Consider the following 19,627-nt stretch of genomic DNA (forward strand, 5'->3'; position numbering starts at 1 on the left):
CGAGGAAGTAGATTCACTGGTTTGGTAAGTGAGATAGAAGACACGGATCAACACACACAAAATGCTGGAGGAACTCATCAGGCCAGGCAGCATCTATGGAAAAGAGAACAGTCCGTTGTTCGGGCCGAGACCCTAGAGCAGGAGTGGAGGGGGAGAGAAAAGATGAGTAGTAGAATTAAAATGTTGAGGGAGGAAAGTGAGAAGCATGGTGCTAGGAGAAAATGGGAGGGGCTGGTGTGAAGCAAATAGTTGGGAAATTGTTTGGCGAAAGAGATACAGGACTGGAAAAGAGGGAGTTTCATAGGAGAGGACAGAAGGCCATGGAAGAAAACAAAGGTAGGAGGGGCATCAGAGGGAGGCGATTGGTAGGAGCGGAGATAAGGTGAGAGATGGAAAAGGAAATGAGGAATGGTGAAGGGGATGGGGCATTACCAGAAGTTCGAGAAATCAAGGCAGGATCGGATTGAATAGCGGAACAGGCTGTTGAAAATGGATACCTCCTCCGACTTCTGTTTTCTATCTTTCAATGTTCGCTCTTTGTGATCGGTGACTCAGAAAGTGAATTCCCAGTACGTTTGACAACCCAGATATATTTCAATGAGAAATCGTATACGTGCATGTAACGAAGTCTAGGTTGGTGACTGAATTGAAAACATCGGCGGGAAATCCCAGATGGCGAAATTCCGATCAACATTCACAACATGGTGGAATAACTCAGCTGGCCACGGAATAAGCAACTGTTCGTCTGTCTTTGCAGCGTCTTACGTTAAAACCCGTTGGTTTAGACCTTTACTGTATCAGTTACACAGCTTTGGTGGAAGAATGGAAAACCGCCACGTGTGGCAGGGAGGGGCGAAGCATCAGCGATACTCCACATCTCCCCATCTGTCACTAACTGGTCCGGCTGTGATGGTCTGAACATGACACCAACAGTTAATCCCGGCGGAGGAATTGTTACATTTGATGTCAGCGTTTGCACTACATTAATGTCGCGAGTTCCGCTTCACTAGTTGATCTGCTGTTTCAACACTGAAGGAACTCGGACAGTCATTCAATCATCAGGACAGGATAAGGTAGTTAATGGCAGCTCGGGAGAAAACGTCGTTATTTATTTTTTGAAAAAGCCAACCAGTGGGATGAATTGTCCATCTGGACAATTAAATAATGTAAAACGCTTTTCAATGGCGAAATATCGGGAACGAGGTGCAAGACGGATAGAGCATAAACGGCAGAGAGAGAATAACTGGGTGGGTCAGAGAGTAGGGAAGGTGGAGAAAACGAGAAAGAGGAGAAACAGGGAATCAACAAAAGAAAGTGAAGTACGTGGGCATGAAACGGGAAAAAGACGGAATGGACCCAGAAATACACAGTCACAGAACCAGACCCAGACATGTACAGACACGGACACAGACAGAAATGCATGCATACAATCGAAAGCACGCAGCATTCATGACTCAACAATTGATTATATTTCCGAGAGCAGAGTGGCGCAGCGGAAGCGTGCTGGGCCCATAACCCAGAGGTCGATGGATCGAAACCATCCTCTGCTATATTCTCTATTGGTGGCAGCAGGTATTCAACCTTGTGTTTTAAAACACTATGCACCTGTAACAAGAAATCGCATTTCAATTGGAATTTATCATTTATTCGTACTCTTTTAAATAGTCGTCTCTGTGGCGCAATCGGTGAGCGCGTTCGGCTGTTAACCGAAAGGTTGGTGGTTCGAGCCCACCCAGGGACGCTAGTGCTCCAGTAGTTTATTTTCTCTCGTACAGGAGAAAATGTGCAGCAGCATCTATGGAATAAAGTACACAGTCGATTTTTCAGGCGGAAACCCATCTTCAGGATCACGAAGCAGCCTGGGTGCTGAGTTCCTCCAGCATTTTGTGTATATTGCTTGGATTTCCAGCATCTGCACATATTCCCGTCTGCGATTCGACAGCTACACTGCGAAGTTTCTTCCGTGGAATTGAATTCAATGGACATTATTAATTACGTCCTTGACATACATGAAGAGTAAACATTTTACGTTACGTCTCCGTCTAAATGTGCAATGTACAACTTATGGCCATATCTAATAAATAGTATGTACAACAAAACAGTCAATATAGCATAGAAATACGATTGTATCAGCGTGAATGAATCGGTCTGATGGCCTAGTGGAAGAAGCTGTCCCGGAGCATGTTGGTCCCGGCTTTTACGCTGCCGTACTCTTTCCCGGATGGCGGCAGCGGGACCAGTTTGAGATTGGTGTGACTCGGGTCCCCAACGATCCTTCAGGTCCTATTTACACACCTGTCTCTGCAAATATACTGAATACTGGGAAGATCACATCAACAGACACGCTCGGCTGTCCGCACAGCTCCTTGCAGATTCCTACGATCGAGGGAATTACAGTTCCCATCCCGGGCAGTGATGCATCCAGTCAAAATGGTCCCCTGTAGAAAGTCTTTACAATTTGGGGATCCATATTAAATTTCTTCAACCGTCTGAGGTGAAAGAGACGCTGTTGTGTCTTTTTCACCACGCAGCCGGTATGTACAGACCTCGTGAGTTCCTCGCTGATGTTTTTACTGAGGAACTTAAAGCCGTTTACCATCTCAACACAGATCGATTGATGTCAATAGGGGATGCCTACTCTGAAGAAGTTTGAATCTTCCCATCGATGAGAGTTCAGTGAAACCCTCTCTCACTGCTTCCCCTCTGTGATCTCAGCTCTTTTTTTTCTGCTGCGTTTCATTACCAGCTGGGAAACTCTGCGCTGTCCGGAGGCCGGCGCTCCCTAAGGCTGCCGCAAAGGGCTCAGTGGGAATTGAATCTGTTCTACGTGTTTCAGTCACATATACCGAAATACAGTGAAACGCTTCTCATCCTCACTGTTCATATAGATCAAACCATTACACACTGTATTGGGACAGAACAAGGTGAAGCAATAACAAAATGCAGAATAAAGTGTAACAGCGACAGGGAAAGCACGGCACAGGTAAATAATAAGGAAATTATTTCGTACCTTCGTACCAAGGTGGATTGTGAGGTCAAACGTCCGTCCTATCTTACGGGAAACCATTCAATAGACACAACAGTGGGACTGAAACTATCCCTGAGACTGTGAATTGTGTTTTCGTGCTTTTGTACATTCTGCTAGATGGAAGAGGGGAACGAGAGAATATCCGGCGTGTGTTGTCTCTTTGATCAAGATTCTGCATGTTCGATCTGTCCAGAAAGCGTGCGTTTCCTCGAGCCGAGCCCTTGGAACTCCCGGAATTCCCGGGTCTAATGTTGTGTTTTTCATTCAGTTTGGTTTTCTCGATCATCCTGCCTGAGGGATCACCACCATCGTACATTAGGGCTCCATCTGATCCATTAGAGTGAATTTCATTCACAGCAAATTGCCCGTGAATTCTGCCTTCATAGTGCTAAAGGTATACAACCTGCGATGGCCGGGAATCGAACCCGGGTCAACTGCTTGGGAAGCAGCTATGCTCACCACTATACCACCATCGCACCCTGATACAAACGAGATTCGGTTACTGATTGGTCTCTTGTGCTACAAGGTTCTGTAACTCGATTATCAGTTTCTGAGTTGTTTTCTGAAGGATCATTCCTCACTCTGTTGCAGTTCCTATTCTGACCCGTAGATGTCGCGACATTCAGACTGATCGGAGAAACACAGCCCTTGGGATCCGAAAGAAGGGAGAATCGACCCGAGAGATTGGAAGGGCTGCAAATGGTTTCCTGCTTCACGTTTCAGTAAGTGGGAAACCATCCTGATTATAAATATCGGTTCAAACAACACGCAGTAGGATGCTAATGGGAACCCTTCCTTTGGCCAGTCCTTGAACATAGTAAATGACTGAATCACTGAAGAATGATGAGACCCCTCCAGTGACACAGTGAGGACAGGATGAGTAAATAGCGTCAGCTCTACACTCAACAAAGAAACATCAGGGTGACTTTATGAGCTCTCCTAAACCCTGACATCCGTATGACAGACTACACACTCTTGTAAATTCCTCGTTAGTTCAATCCCCGCCTGTCACGCAGAAGACCGCGGTTTAATTTACCGATGGGGATACCATTTTCCTGTTTCAAATGAAACCGTTATTAGAAGATGGGACAGTTTAGTGTGCAAGTAGCCCGGAACTAGAGAGTTTCCCAAGAAAAAGGCACGTTCTGTTCAGTGTTGTTTTATCAATTTTCCCTCATCGTGACTGTATCTGAACGCCGTACGGCGTTACATTAGGTGACTGGATCCTTCACTCCGACACATTATACAGGGGCTGTTGCTGTGAGATATGAAGTCCCGCACTTTCCCAGCACTCCGGCCGACTCTCTCAGTTTGTCTGGGTGACTGTGTGGAGAAGACTGGAAAAGGAACAGCTGAAACACTTTGGAGAGAACGATGCCTTGCGGACATGTTTACCGCCGGGTTTAAAGCCACCCAGCCCCTCCAGCAACCCTGGATCCTACAAACAGAAAGTGCACTGGAGGAATGTACGCTTAAATTATGTGACGTTGTATAACGTGGATTGTGTGGCTCCGCTTCTAGACCTGATTGACAGCAGAACGCGAAGAAGAGGGTTGGAGTTGCAGTGGCGGTTGATGCCCCTTCCTTGAATGTTGGGAAATAATGTAGGTTCAGGTGGGGGGGGGGGTGTGTCCGGAAAATTAACCGGAAAAGAATAATTCTGGTTAGTGCGAGTAGAGGTTGGAATGAAATTGAATCTGGATCTGGAAAACGGAAAAAAAGGTAACATAAAATGGGAATGATTTCCTCTGATCGAGAGGAAGGGCTGGACATTTTGGGGGAAAAAAGGAAATAAGGCTTCAAGGTACAGGATTGTTTACATTTGCCCCGGAACAACATTCTTTTATCAATCCCATTAAATTAACTGCAGCAACACACAAAATGTTGGAGGCACTCAACAGACCAAGCAGAATCTATGGAAAATGGTTCAGTCGACATTTCGGTTCGAGTCCATTCATCAGCCCTGATTTCCTTCAGCAATTTGTGTGCTGTTTGTATTTCCTGCATCTGTACGTTTTCTCGTTTGAATTTAACCACAGAGTTGAAATCTCTTTTAGGGAATATAAATTGTGCTCAATCCTTAAGAAGAGCTTAATAGCAATTACTTATGATTTGATTACGAAAATACGTCTAGTTACATCTGATAAAATTAAGAATGAATGGGAAAGAGAACTTCAAATATCTTTATCTACATAGAAATGGGAGAAAATTCTTAAACTAGTTAATACTTCTTCAATGTGTGCCAGATACGCTTTGATACAATTTAAGGTGGTTCATAGAGCTCATATGTCCAAGGATAAGTTAGCTTGTCTTTACCGTCATATAAATCCTGTTTGTGATAGATGTAATTCTGAAGTAGCTTCCTTGACACTTATGTTCTGGCCTTGTCCTCTTCTCGGAAAACATTGGAAAAATATTTTTGATATTATTTCAGTAGTTCTGTGTGTTGATTTACAACCTCATCCTATTACTGCAATTATTGGACTACCAGTGATAGACTGCAGTCACTTATCCCCTTCAGCTTGTCGTTTAATTGCATTTGTGACATTAATAGCCAGAAGATCCATTTTACTTAAATGGAAAGCTTCCAATCCCCCTACCACAACGCAATGGGTTTCCCAAATGATAAAATGTCTAAATTTTATCATTTAGAAAGAAGATCAGGGGAAGAAGTGTGGTACTATTGACCCTTTGGTTGAATTTGAAGAAACTTGGAGGTCATTCATTCGATATTTTCATATGATGTAAGTCGACACTTTCTGAATCCTTTTTTTTTAGTTTGTTTTTGTTCATGTATAGAGGAGCAGAGTTAACAAGAAATTATAAATTATACCGATGAAACATGGCAGCCCATTCTATTTTTTATTTTTTATTTTTTTTTAGTTTTTAGTTTAGTTTTTCTTTGTCTAGTTTTTTTTCCTCTCTTTTTATAATTTTTTTTTTCATGGTTAATTACTAAGAGACTGGGAGGCAAAGATCTATTTGCTATTTTAAATGTGCGTTTTTACATGTCAACCGTTATTAATGTAATTTGATTTCTATGTATCATTATAAATATTGATACGTTTATTAATTTGAAATTTAATAAAAAGATTGAAAAATAAAGAAAGAGGAGGTGATGTGCAAATCATGAAGCAGGATAAGAAAGTGTGAGAAGGCATTACATTTTAATGTTTTATGTTGCCTAATGAAAATTGAGGTATCAGGTTGTTAAAACAGGGGTTCCAGTGGAGATTTTGATAGAGCAGATTAAATCATTAAATCTCATTTACTGGGAGGCAAGGTAAAGAACGTAAAGAGAATACAAGTTGTCAGAAATGGAGATAGGATGGCGTGTTTAACTGTATTGATATGTTAGTTATAATGTACGAGCTTATATTTCGCCTCTGCTTCGATGTTACCAATGCCAAAGGTTTGGGCATGTTGTGGCAGTATATCATGGGAAACTATGATGTAAGGAGGGTGGTGAGAACATGTATCAAGATTGTGAAGCTGGAAAGTTTATTTATTTTAATTGCGAGGAGAACATAGTGCAGTTTATAAGGATGTGAGGTGCTTAAGAAGGCAGATGGTTGATCAGGTTAAAGTACAGTTAGGTGTGTCTTTTGCAGAGGCCTTGCAAAAAGTTAAACCAAATGTTGATCAAGTATTACCAGTTGGGAAACAGAATGTGAATTTAGTGGCTATATGTCACATTACTAAAGTTCCAATACTAAACGTACTTTACAAGTTGATAAAGTGAAGTTTGTGATGTTTATGAAGGATGTGGTGAATTGTACGGCCCAGTTATCGGACTGAGAAAATTAAAATTATTGTGAAAACTAAAAAGTATCTTTGCGTAACTGGTGTCATGTGGGAAACTGTAAATGATGCTTTAATAGGTGGGGTACCTCTATTTCAGTCTCCTTCTGCTTATACATAATGGGATTAAGTATATTGCAGCGGAGTCCGAGAAGTCTGATTGTCAAGACATTCAGACATTTATTTCGGATTTATGAAATTCACCCACAATCATATCTATTCAGGAAACCTGTCTGTTAGCACGTTTATGTTTTCCTTTGCAGGATTACATTGTAATTAGACGTGTTCGGTTAATTGGCAGAGGGGGCGGTGTTGCAAGTTTAATAAGGAAAAGGATCGGACATAGAGTTGTGGATGTAAATAAAGTTTATGAGGCTCTTGAAGTAGATGCATTTGTTTCAACATGTAGGGGTTTTAAAGTGGTAAATCTCTTGTGGAAAGCTTTGGATTGAGTTGTTGGAAGGTATATGTAGAGACAGAGGGTGGAAGGTCTCAAGCTATCCATTCGAAGTAGGCTCCCGTGGCTTTATTGTATTCACTTTCCAGAAGTGGCTGCGTGACCTTGGCTTCACTAGCAGATAAATCAAGTCAACCAGCAGGGCAGTCGCTGAGGCAGCAGACAGGATCATCATGGGTGTGGACCAAGTATGTCCAGAGGGGCAGATAGTCGGACAGTGTATCCATCTTTTGCAAACCCTTCAGTAGTTGCACAGACATTGGAAGTGTAGACTCTCTGTTGGATGGAAGCGACAAACAACTCTGATAGAGGTAGCTGCCAAGTTTTTAAGCTTACCAGTGCGAGTTGGTGCTTTAGCAATGCTGGCCCACCTCCTCGAGGGAGTCTTGATAATAAGCGGGCTGAAACTTCTGAAGACAGGTGGCATATCAACTGATGATCCCACTGGTGATAGCACTGGTCTGTTGACATCTTAGTCCAAGTGTGTTTTCAATTCATTTCAAGCTCCAGCTCACTAAGTGTTCTATGGTGTGGGGATTGTTGTACACATAGTTCACTGTGGGGCCATTCATGGAATGGTTTGTTGGTAGAAGAGTTTTAGGTATTTCCAATCTCTGTGCCTTAATGATGGGAGGGCTATGAGATTTAATGTTTTATTAGTTCGAAAACTGCTGTCGATTAAACTCCAGTTTCAATCATTCTGGCTGGAGTGAGTGTGTGAGTTATGTCACGGGTGATGAAACATTGGGGACTGATCATTATCTTACATTTTGAAGCTTGTGTTTGGAGTTATATAGGGAACAGGAGACTGCTTTTTGGAGTTGGAATTTTGGTAAAGTAAACTGGGAGAGTTTTTACCTGATGAATATCTGTTAAGGCCGAACATTGAGAATGATATGGATTTCTGCAAAGAATGTTTATGTCATACTATTCAACAAACTGTTGTGTAAGTGTCTCCTGTTAAAAATGTCATTAATAGGAGGAAGACTGTACCATGGAGGACGGAGGAGTGTGCAGAGAGCATTAGGGAGAGAAATAAGGTGGTTGGGAGAGTTGAGAATGATCACTCTCCAAGTGATCTTATTAAGTATGAAAGGCCACAGGCTGTGGTGAGGAAATCGGTGAAGTTTCTGAAAGAGGTTTACTGGAGGTCATCTTGTGATAGTGTTGACACGATATTAAACTTAGTGATGTTTGGGGAATGATTAAGAAAATTGGTGGGGGGGGGGAAATCATAGAGTTAAAAACATTCCCGTATTGATTAAGGAAGGTGATTGTTACTGAAGTAGAAAAGTTTGAGTCACTGTCTTATTAATTTGCTGAAATTCATAATCAATATAATTTAATTTTAAGAGCCTAAATGACGGAGGGAAGAGTTTTTAAGCGATATGCTCATCTGTTGGAAGCCATCTGTCGCAATGATAGTGACCTAGAGTTTTATTTCTGTGAATTTGTGGAAGTGTTTGATAGTACAGCTCAGACGGCTCCAGGAAAGGATGATATATGTTATAGTATGTTTAAGCAGGTGGCATACAGCTTTTGAGATAATATGAGCAAAATATTACTATTTTTGGATCATATTTGGAGTTTAGGCCATCTAGGCTCTTCATAGAAAATGACCCATCATCTGGAAAGGCCCATAGTGTCCTTCTAGTTATAGACCAACATCATTTTGTCAACTTACGGAACATATGGTAATAGAATGATTGAATTTTATTTTGGGAAAAAGAGGTGATACAGCATTTTATCAGTGCGAATTGCAAAAGGATTGAATGACATTATGTTTGGAAGATGATATTAGAAAAGCACAGGTAAATAAGAGAGTTGCAAAATGTAAGGTTTTGATTTTGAAAAATCATATGATATGTTATGAAAGGATTAATTTATGGAAATTCGGAATGAGAGGAATGATATTCTTTTTTCCAAAGTGTTCTTTTAATGTATGTTCCAGGCAGGTGAGAGTGGTTAAGGTATATTTGGGCTGCTATGTGCTGGAGAATGAGACACCACATTGTTGCACTTATTGTTTAATACTATGACTACTGATATTTTCTCTGAGAAAGGTACTGGGGTGGGGAAATCACTTTTTGCAGATAAATGCTTCTTAATGGATTAGAGGTAGAACATTCAGTTTAATTGTATATAGCATGTGATTCATGATTAATAATGTTGAACAGTGGGCAAATAGATGTGGTTTTAAGCTCTCAGTAGCTAAAATACATTATGTGTTTCACAAAGAAGACAAATAGACCTCTTTATTTATCCATTTCATCATCAATATCAATTGTTTCGAAATGTTATGGTCCAATTCTTGAATAAGTGTCTGTGGTACGATTTTTTGCCATGCGGCTGGTTCGTAAGCACCATATCTGTAAACTAACTGATAAATGTAAAGGAGCACTGAATATCCTTGGGTCTCTGTGTACGCATTCTTGGGACATTACCTGCCGATCACTGTGACTCTGAGGGGGAGCCGATGCTAACAGAAATCCACCAATCTGCTCATCCGCAAACTTCCCTTCCGGCATCTGGTGCAGAAGATCACACAGGATTTCAAAACCGATCCACGCTTCCAGAGCTCGACCATCAAAGGTCTGCAGGAGGCCAGCGAGGATAACCTGAAGATGCTCTTAGTGCCATCCACACCAAGCGAGTTACCCCTGTGCCCAGAGACATTCAGATGGCCCAGTGCATCTGCCGGAAGCAAGCCTAAACCTGGTCTCAGCACCAAACATAACAAAAGGCTATTTTAAGAGCAACGAATGAGGCAGATGAAATGGTTGTCACTTCCTGCTCATTACACTATTGTAGAGTTGACACATATTATCCCTCTGACCTCCCCCTGTGGGGGCTTTGTGATTGTTTAATCAGGAATCCCAGCTCTCACACAAACTGACCTACTTGTTTTGCTCTCAGCCTTTTTCACCAGCACATCGATGTCACCCTTTAGCCTAAGACCACCCTTCACACAACAATAACTCCACTTATCTCCCACTCAGTGTGAACTTACTGCTCACGGTCCCTACATCCACTCCCAAGTCACTCAGCCGTATCACAAACAGCAAATGTCCCAGAACAGATCCAAGAGAAACAGTACGTCACCAGCATCTGATCACAAAACCGCTCTCTGCCATCACTCTGTCTCCTATTGCAAAGACAATTCTGGATCCAGTTTAGTAAACGGCCTGACTTAGGACCATATGAACCAGATCAATAAACTTCGTCTTTGACGGCAGACCTGGGTGAGGATGGTCAGGACCAACAGACTGGTCTGTGTCTGTAGGGAGACCACATTGAGCAACTCCTTCACTCCAAATAGGAGAAAAATAAGTAAATAGAAAAGAAATAAATATTACAATAAAAGCTGTAAATTCTGTAGTCTGAAGCAAAAGCAGAAAACAGGAAACTCCAGACCTGTCAGATCACCACTTGTACCAGGAAAACATTTGGAGCTGCAACAAAGCAGGAAATTATTGCAAAATTACAAAACGTCAAACCATCATAAAAAAAAACAACAACAACAGGGTTTGGTGAAAGTGACTGCACAGTTAACAAGGACAATCAAGTGGTTGGAGCAGCAACACCAACTGTGGATAAAGGGACAAGTGGGCCCCCTATTTTCATATTTCTATGAAAAAAGTAATTAATTTTCATTCTTATATTTTGCTGATTTTAATGTAATCTTCTCTGTTGTAATTTATATTTCCGTCCGCGGTGGTGAAGTCTTTGCAATCAAAGTCAACAACATCTCATACACAATCATCATCAGCACTAGAGTACCACAAGGCTGTGTGCTTTCTCCACTACTCTACTCACTTTATAACTGTGATTGTCTGGCTAAGTACAACTTCAATGCCATATTAAAGTTTTCAGATGACATCACTGTTGTTGGATGAATCAAAGGTGGTGACTCATTTGCCTCAGGAGGGAGATGGGCGATCTGGTTGAATGGTGCAACAACGACAACCTGTCACTCATTATCAGCAAAACCGAGGAGCTGATCACTGACGACAGGGAGAGGAAACCGGAGATCCATGAGCCAGTCATCATCAGGGACTGGAGGTAGAGAGAGTCAGTAACATTAAATTTCTCAGCATTATCATTTCAGAGGGTCTGTCCTGGTACTGGCAGTAAGTGCCGTTATAAAGAAGACAACAACTCTACCTACGTATAGTCATCATGGCATCTAAAACTTTGACATATATAGATGCACAGTGGAGAGTAACCTGACTGGTTTCATCATGGCCTGATATGGAAACTCAGTTATCAGGAATGGAAACGAAAGGTCTACAAGAACTTCGTGGAGATGTCAGGGGCAAGTTTTTAAACACAGCGTTGTGAGTGCATGGAATGTGCTGGCGGCAAATGTGGTGGAGCTAATTACACTATATTCTTTTAAGAGACTCCTAGGCAGGTACATGGGGCTTAGAAATATAGGACTATGGGTAACGCCAGATAATTTCTAAAATAAGTACAGGTTTGGCACTGCATCGTGGGCCAAAGGGCCTGTATTGTGTTGTAGCGTTTCTGTTTCTAACTAGTGTACGCATCCCAGTTCAAATACATCGTCAAGTAACGGTGCATCAGAAAGGCGACGTTAGTAGTGAAGGACTTCCTACCGCTGGACATGCCCTCTTCTCACATTTAGGGACAGGAAGGAGGTGCAGAAATCTGGAGGCGCACACTCAGTAATTCAGGAACAGCTTCTTCCTCTCTGCCATACGATTCCGAAATAGATATTGAATCCATGAACACTTCCTCACTTTTATAATACATATTATTTTTTGTATTCGCACTGTATTTCATCTTTTAAATATGCATACATACTTAATGTTATTGTTTTACTTTTTTCATTTCTATGTATTGGATGTATCATGTATTGGATTGAACTGCTGCTGGTAAGTGAAGAAATTATAATAGAATCAGATATATTATCACTGGCTTGTGTCGTGGAATTTGTTAACTGAGCAGCAGCAGTTCAATGCAATACATAATACAGAAGAAAAAAACAAAGTAAAATATTATTATTATTATTATTATTATTATTATTATTATTATTATTATTATTACTACTACTACTAAAACAATTACAGTATACGTATGTACAACAGATTAAAATCGTCCAAAACTAGAAACAATATACACAATATATATTGAAAAAGTGAGGTAGTGTCCAAGGTTTCAATGCCCATTTAGCAATCGGATGGCAGAGGGTAAGAAACTGTCCCTGAATCGCTGAGTGTTTGCCTCAAGGCTTCTGTACCTCCTACCTGATGGTAACATTCAGATTTCACAACACAAGCCGGTAATAATAAACCAGATTCTGGTTCTGATACAAGGGATTCCCTATCAGCCTGGTGAGTAGGGTGAGGAGTTGTAAATGGTGCTCAGTCTAGATGAGTGAGGTGTGGCAATTTGTGAAGTCATATCAGTGGTGGACTTTGTGAACTCAACCCGGTGTGTCACAGAAACGTTCTTCCACTTCATTAACTCCGGCTGCATTAAATGATGCCCAGGGGAAGCAGTTAACATCATCAACACCCCTTCCCACCCCTGTCATTCTCTCTGCATACACATTCCATTTGGTATCAGACAGAATGGAGTGAGTAAACGCAGCAGCAGAATGGAGGACAACATCGACACTACTTTTACAGTACCTAAAACAGTATTCATACCCAATTTCGAAGTTTTCATGTTTTATTTTATAACGTTAATTCACTGTGTTTAAATTTGTCTTTTTTGACACTGAATAACAGAAAGACTATCTCGTGTCAAAATGAAAATGAAATCTACAAAGTGATAACACGAAAATAATCCATTGTATGAGTATTCACCCCCTTTAATATGACACAACAAATCATCACTGGTACAGCAATTGGTTTTAGAATTCATGTAATTAGTTAAATGGAGATCACGGTGTGCAGTCAGGATGTTTCAATTACACCAGGACCAATTGCTGCTGCGTCAGTGTTGTGAAAAAAACTGCACTATGAACACAAAAGAACACCCGAAATAACTCGGTGAAAAGGTTATCTTGGTGGCCTCCATCTCTCTCCCCTTCTTGGACGCTCTCTCCGTTTTTAAGGATAGCCTGCTCTTGGCAGTTTTACAGCTGTGCCTTATTCTTTCCATTTTTTGATGATTGTTTTAACTGTAATTGTTTTAACAGTACTGTGACTTGGAAATATTTTTTTTGTATCCATTTCCTGACTTATGCTTTACAATAACCTTTTTCACGGAATTGATGTTTCTGATGGTTTACTGTCCTGTGATCAAGGCAAATAGACGGGATTTAAATAAAAGTCGGAAAGATGCCTTTCACTACGTTTCAAAGTAATTGTGACAAATAACGATAATCTTTACAAAAGCAAGGAAGAGGTGTAGGCAGTACAGAGGAGTTCAACATACATATATGTTATCATGTAGAATCCTGAGATTAATTTTCTTGTCTACTTAACAACTCTATAGAATATTAACTGCTATCTATTCCATACATAATAACTATATCAGAATCAATGATAAACCGTCCAACTAGCGCGCTCAACCAGCGTGAAGAAGGCAACAAACTGTGCGAATGTAAGAAGAAGAAACAATAATTAAACAAACAATACATTTTGAGAATATGAGATGAGGTGTCCTTGAAAGTAAGTTCATTGATTGTGGGAAAAATTCAATGATGGAGCAAGTGAAGGCGAGTGAATCTAACTGCATTGGCGCAAAAGTAAATGTAAGCAGGCTGTTTACACTTTCTCAACTGCGGCCTCAGTATCTCTCATCAACCAGGGTTCCTGAAACCTGACAAACTTTTCCTTTACCCTACAAGAATCATACAGGTTCTGAACACCTGACACCACACTGTTAAAGGACTCCCACTTCGCACAACTTGGTCGTTCTCCCTTCTTACCTGCATTTGTATGTCCTGGAACATTAACCTGTCAATACTGCCCTCCCTCAGACATGATTCTGTTGTGGCTGTGATAGGACCATAAGAAATAGGGGCAAATTTAGGCCATTCAGCGAAATCCAGTTTGTTCCACCATTCCGTGATTGTTCATTCTTATATACCCCCTCACACCATTCTCTTGCCTTTTCCTCAGAATCTGCTGATCCACTGAGTAATCAAAAACCTGCCAACCTTCGTTTTATACTGAATGGTTTGGCCCCCACACCTGTCTGTGGCAAAGTATTCAAGTTTCACTCCCAACTTTGTAAGCAATTCCTCTTCATTTCCGTTCCAGATGGATATCCCTCTATTCTACAACTGACACTCTGGTCCTCGACACCTGCACTATAGGAAACGTCCTCTCCACATCGACTCTATATAAGCCTTCCAATATTCAATAGGTTTCAATGAGACCTACCGAATTCCTGTGAATCCCACTGAGTACAGGCCTAGAGTCACTAATCACTCCTCAAACATCAACACCTTAGTTTCTCCAGTCGAGCTTATATATCTTATTTGAGCCCTCTCAAATGCCAGGAAAACATTTTATTAGATATGTGGCACACAACCGCTCATAGTCCTGCAAGTGGCGTCTGACCAATGATTTAGAAACCTGAACGTTATTTTTCGCATTGGTATAATTGTCGTTTTGAGATGAAAGCTAATATTTGATTTGTCTTCCTTATCACCGACTCATACTGCAAGTTACACTTCCTAAAGGAGGACTCCCAATACTCTTTGCACCTCGGTTTTGGTTTTGACGATTATTATTTTTTTTAACGGGCTAGGAATGTTGTCTTCATCATTACTAATTATATGCATGACAATACGGTTCCCTGCACTGTTTTCCACCTTCCATTTTTCCCCATTCTCCCAAACTGTCGGTCCTTCCGCTGATTCCCTGTTTCCTCCACACTACCTGTCCTCCATCAGTATTACAATTGACTGCAAACTTCACACAAAACCGTTAATTCTGTCACTCAAATCATTGACCAAAATATAAAAGGAAGTGATCCAGCAATCCCCAGAGTCAGTCACACCTGGGTTCATCCTCCTGACCTGTCAAGCCTCTTACAATGAAGCAAATGCATTTTAAACCAATTGTCTTTCCTTTCCTTTGTCTGTGCTCCGGTCTATCCTGTTGACTAAAATTGCTGTTATTGGCATAAGTATTATCTCCTGCTCAGGGTCACACTGACCGCCACTCCCATTTACTGTATTCTGAGCATCACCAGCAAATCTACAGGATATTGCCCCCAACCCCTCCAGTTCAGGTTTAACTCATCTCTTGTGTGCAAGTCTGCCTACCACAGAATAAATTGTAGTGATCCAAGAACTTCAATCTTGCCCCTGCCCAGGCACCTCAGTCAAATATTCAACTGAATAATCATTCTATTTATATCTTCATAAATATTTGTCACAGGATGTAATTCGGAGATTACTATTTTTGAAGTTGTGCATTTTAAGTGTCTTTCTAATTCCCTCTGTTCACTGTATACCAGTTATATGCAAAACGAGAGCTTGAGAATTTTCTACAGCCGCTCTGACTCGTTCATCATCCTGGTATTCTAGAAGCAACACACTATACTGGGAACTATTTTACAGATACAGAATCTTATGTCTTTTCTTAAATACTGTCCAGACTATCCCGTCCTACCCTACTGGACATCTGAGACACTGTTAGTACCAGCAGCCTGGCTGATTCTGGTGTGTCCTGAGACGTCATTCCCCCACTAGTAATCAAATCGTGTACATGTTGTGAGGGGAGCAGCCACTGGGGACCCTGCACTGGTCGAGTTTTTCTCCTGCCTCTCTTGGTGTTCACAACACTTATCATGTCCATGTCCATCTCATTAAAGGATCTCGTCTCACTGTTCTAGATGAGCCGAGCTACAACTGGTGCATGTCTGCTATGTGAATTTAGAGGGGACACTTTCCGACTCCCTGATTTACCACACCCTGAGGAACATCATGTTTCTGGCATTACTGCCACTCTTGCTGCTCCAACAGGGAGAGAGATTCTGAAGAAAAAAATCCGCTAGAATTGCATATCCTAGTGTACACCACCTCATAGGCTATTTCTCTGCCCACATTTCCAGCTGGTCAGTGTTCTGCGAATAACTTGGCAAGATTCCTCATTGTCGACAACTGCACCAAATGTTTGTGTCGCCTATGTAATTGCCTGGTTTGTCACTATACCCTTGTTAAACGGGCGAATAATATTGGCTCATCCTCCGTTCTCTGCAGCATCATGTGTAATTAAAATTAGACGACAAAGATCCCTGTGAAATCACCAGCAATCTGCAATCTTGCCCCATTCACTCAATAACCTGGAATTAATTCTACCCAGTCTTGGTGAGATATCCAAATTCGTGTTCTCTGAGATTTCCAATGCTCCCAGCAACTTGTCGGCAAAGTGCCTGGAATATCAGCGTATCTCTCCTTGTGGTTATTCCGGCCATCACTTTCAGTTTGGTGAATACTGAAGTGAAATATTCATTTGGTGATGTGGTCACGTATTGCGCGTCCAGACATGCTTTCACTACTTTACCAGTGAGTTGTCTACATCCCTGTTTTCGCTGTCGTGCTCATTTTGTTTTAATGCATGTACAAGGTATTCTCTCCAGGCTTGCTCATGAAAATCATTGCCTCTCCCCTACCATCATTCAGTACTGCGGATTACCGGTTTAATTTGCATATTGCTGCATATTCATCAAATATATTGTCTAATTTCCACTTTCTAAACTTTCTTTATAGTCCTTTTTTTTATTTTTTACTCCATTTGCAAATTCTATGATAATGCAATGATCTTAGATCTGGATTCATTTCTTTGCCCCTCACATAAACCATTTGAATTTTGAACCACTCAGCCTTAAGTAACTCTCACAGGTCAGGTGTGAATTAGAACTGCTCCCGGTCTCTGCTGTCCCCAGGTCCTGCCTGACATGGTTCTCATTAGCTTGCAACACACACAAAATGCTGGAGGAACTCAGCATCGATGGAAAATAGTAAACTATCAACATTTCTGACTGAGACCCTTTAAAAAGTCTGGAAAAAATAGATGAGAGGCCAGATTAAAAAGATGGTGGTGGGTGAGCATGAAACACAAGGAGGTAAGTTATCATTAACTTGCTGTTAGTTAAGCAAATTCTCCCAAGATTGTGTACTTCTTTGAACATGACTGTCATCAAAATGGTCTCTCATTGAAATTAATGAATGGCAAGGGTCATGCCCCTTTGCAAGGTCTCTTAATAGTCTCTAAAGCAGCTGCATTGACCACGATCCCTAGCTGTGAATTGCACACATTTTCTGTGTTTAAAAGTTATTCACAGACGTTCCCACACCCCTACACATTTCTCCAATCACCTTAGAATTATACGTCCTTGTTTTAGCGATTTCCACATTGGGAAACATTCCTTGGATGTCCCCTCATTCGATGCCTCCTATCATTTTGTATACCTTGATCAAGTCACCTCTCATCCTGCTTCCTGCCAAAGAGAAAAACCCTATGTTACTCCACCTATGATCACATTATATTTTCTGTGAAGTTCAATGTTCAAAGTAAATTTACTGTCAAAGTACAAAGGTTACCATATATATTTTGATGCGGACATGCACAGTAAAAACAAAGAAACATAAGGAAATCAACGAAATACTGCCCACATCAAAGCTGTCAAAACACCGAAGAAGAAAAGACAACAAAGAGAACAAATTGTGTAAGTGAACAAAAAGCAAAGTAAAGTGATAATAAATATGCAGTAACTATCAAGGACATGAGTTGTGGATTCTTGTTGCGTTGAGTGACATTATCCCCTCTGCTTCCAAATCCTCATCGTTGTGGAGTAACAACTATTCCTGAACCGGGTGCTGTGCGACATGAGGCTCCTGTAACTCCTTCTTGATGGCAGCATGGAGAAGAGAGCATCACCTGGATGATGGATGCTGCTTTCCCATACCAGGTCACCCTGTAGAATTTTTCAGTGGCGAGGACGGCTTTACCTGTGATGGACTGGCTGCATCCACAATATTTCAGTTGTTCACTTTCCTTCACGTGCTTTGGTTGTTCTAGTGTCAAACGGTGGAGTACAGGACCGTGTGCTCAGTGCACAGTGCTGTGAGTTTTATTGCTCTGTGTCCTGGTAGTGATGCTTTAGATATTGTAAAGTTCACTGTCCCTGCAGTCAAATGTTGACTTCTCTTGAGCAGTCACATATGCAGGGCACGTTTATACCAGAGACAGAACATTCCCGTCTCTGGCTGTACGAGCCAGATGTTGTTAAGGCCTCTGTTCTTACAGTACGGTGCCGGCAGTTTAAACATCATATTTAACTGCATGCAGTCTGTGTCTCCCAATGTACTAAATTGTACAGAAGGACTTACCCATCAGAATGGTTAGAGAGAGCTAACAGCACTTCCTCTTTAGTATCAGCAATCCAGAGAACATCACCATACCATCTTTCTCATCACGCTTTCCTCCTTGTCCTTTTCCTTAGTGAACACTAATATTCATTTTGTACCTCGCATGCTAACTCTGGCTCCGGGCATAAACTCCCACCTTTGTCCTCGGATGGTTCTGTCCTCTCCCCACTATACTGTTGTTTTCTGTGTCTGCATAAGTTGCCTTGGGATTCTCATTGATCCTCCTCGTAACTGTTCACTCTCCTGATTCACTGTGTGACTTGTTTCTTGCTTCCTGCATGTTCCTCCATGACCCTGTCCAATTTCATCCACCTCATCCTTTCCTATGACTCCTCTTAAATTTTAAACAAATACAATATTTCTCATCATCCTAAGTTCCTGATCATCCCTGTCCTTCTCTACCCTCCTTATAGGGACAGGGAAATACTAATATCTGACCGGATGGGCTGTAAGTGACTCTCACATGTCAGACATCAGCTAAAATCAGCTCTATCCAGTGACAACCAGTAACATCAGTTCCCAGACAACTCTCTATGACAGTTGCTCAGTACTTGAACATATTTACAATATTCGACTTGCAGATCCAAACGTATTCTTATTAATAAACATCTGAAATTCTCCAGAATTAAGATCAATAAGTCTTCCCAATTAAACTCCAAGCATATTGTTAGGTTCATTTCCCAATTCCAAACCAAGTATGGCTCCCTCCCTGGAGGACCATCTACATACTGTTTCTGGAAAAATTCCTGAACTCATCAAACAAGTAATGCCCCATCTGCTCAATGCTACAAACTGACCTGTAGCTCTGGATCCCAGCACGCACTCCACATGCCAAAAGTTAAAACATCGTCAAGGTGGCTCCAGCAAGCTTCTCTGTGAGAATGTTACCTCCCCTTCACTATAACCAATCGCTGTTACACCAGTTCCACTTACCCTGGAAGAGAATTCAATGGTCTGTGTTCCTGTTGCCCTCCCTTCA

General features: G+C 41.4%; 3 non-coding genes across 3 annotated transcripts; 2 read left to right on the top strand and 1 right to left on the bottom strand.

The window, feature by feature from the left end:
* Positions 1–1,478: 1,478 nt before the first annotated feature.
* trnam-cau (transfer RNA methionine (anticodon CAU)) lies at positions 1,479–1,550 on the top strand. The gene has a single exon. It is a non-coding gene; the product is annotated as a tRNA-Met (tRNA).
* Positions 1,551–1,667: 117 nt separating this feature from the next.
* On the top strand, positions 1,668–1,741 carry trnan-guu (transfer RNA asparagine (anticodon GUU)). Its single transcript has one exon. It is a non-coding gene; the product is annotated as a tRNA-Asn (tRNA).
* Positions 1,742–3,432: 1,691 nt separating this feature from the next.
* On the bottom strand, positions 3,433–3,504 carry trnag-ccc (transfer RNA glycine (anticodon CCC)). Its single transcript has one exon. It is a non-coding gene; the product is annotated as a tRNA-Gly (tRNA).
* Positions 3,505–19,627: the final 16,123 nt, after the last annotated feature.

This window comes from Hemitrygon akajei, chromosome 28 (assembly GCF_048418815.1).
Source record: "Hemitrygon akajei chromosome 28, sHemAka1.3, whole genome shotgun sequence".
Taxonomy (NCBI): domain Eukaryota; kingdom Metazoa; phylum Chordata; class Chondrichthyes; order Myliobatiformes; family Dasyatidae; genus Hemitrygon; species Hemitrygon akajei.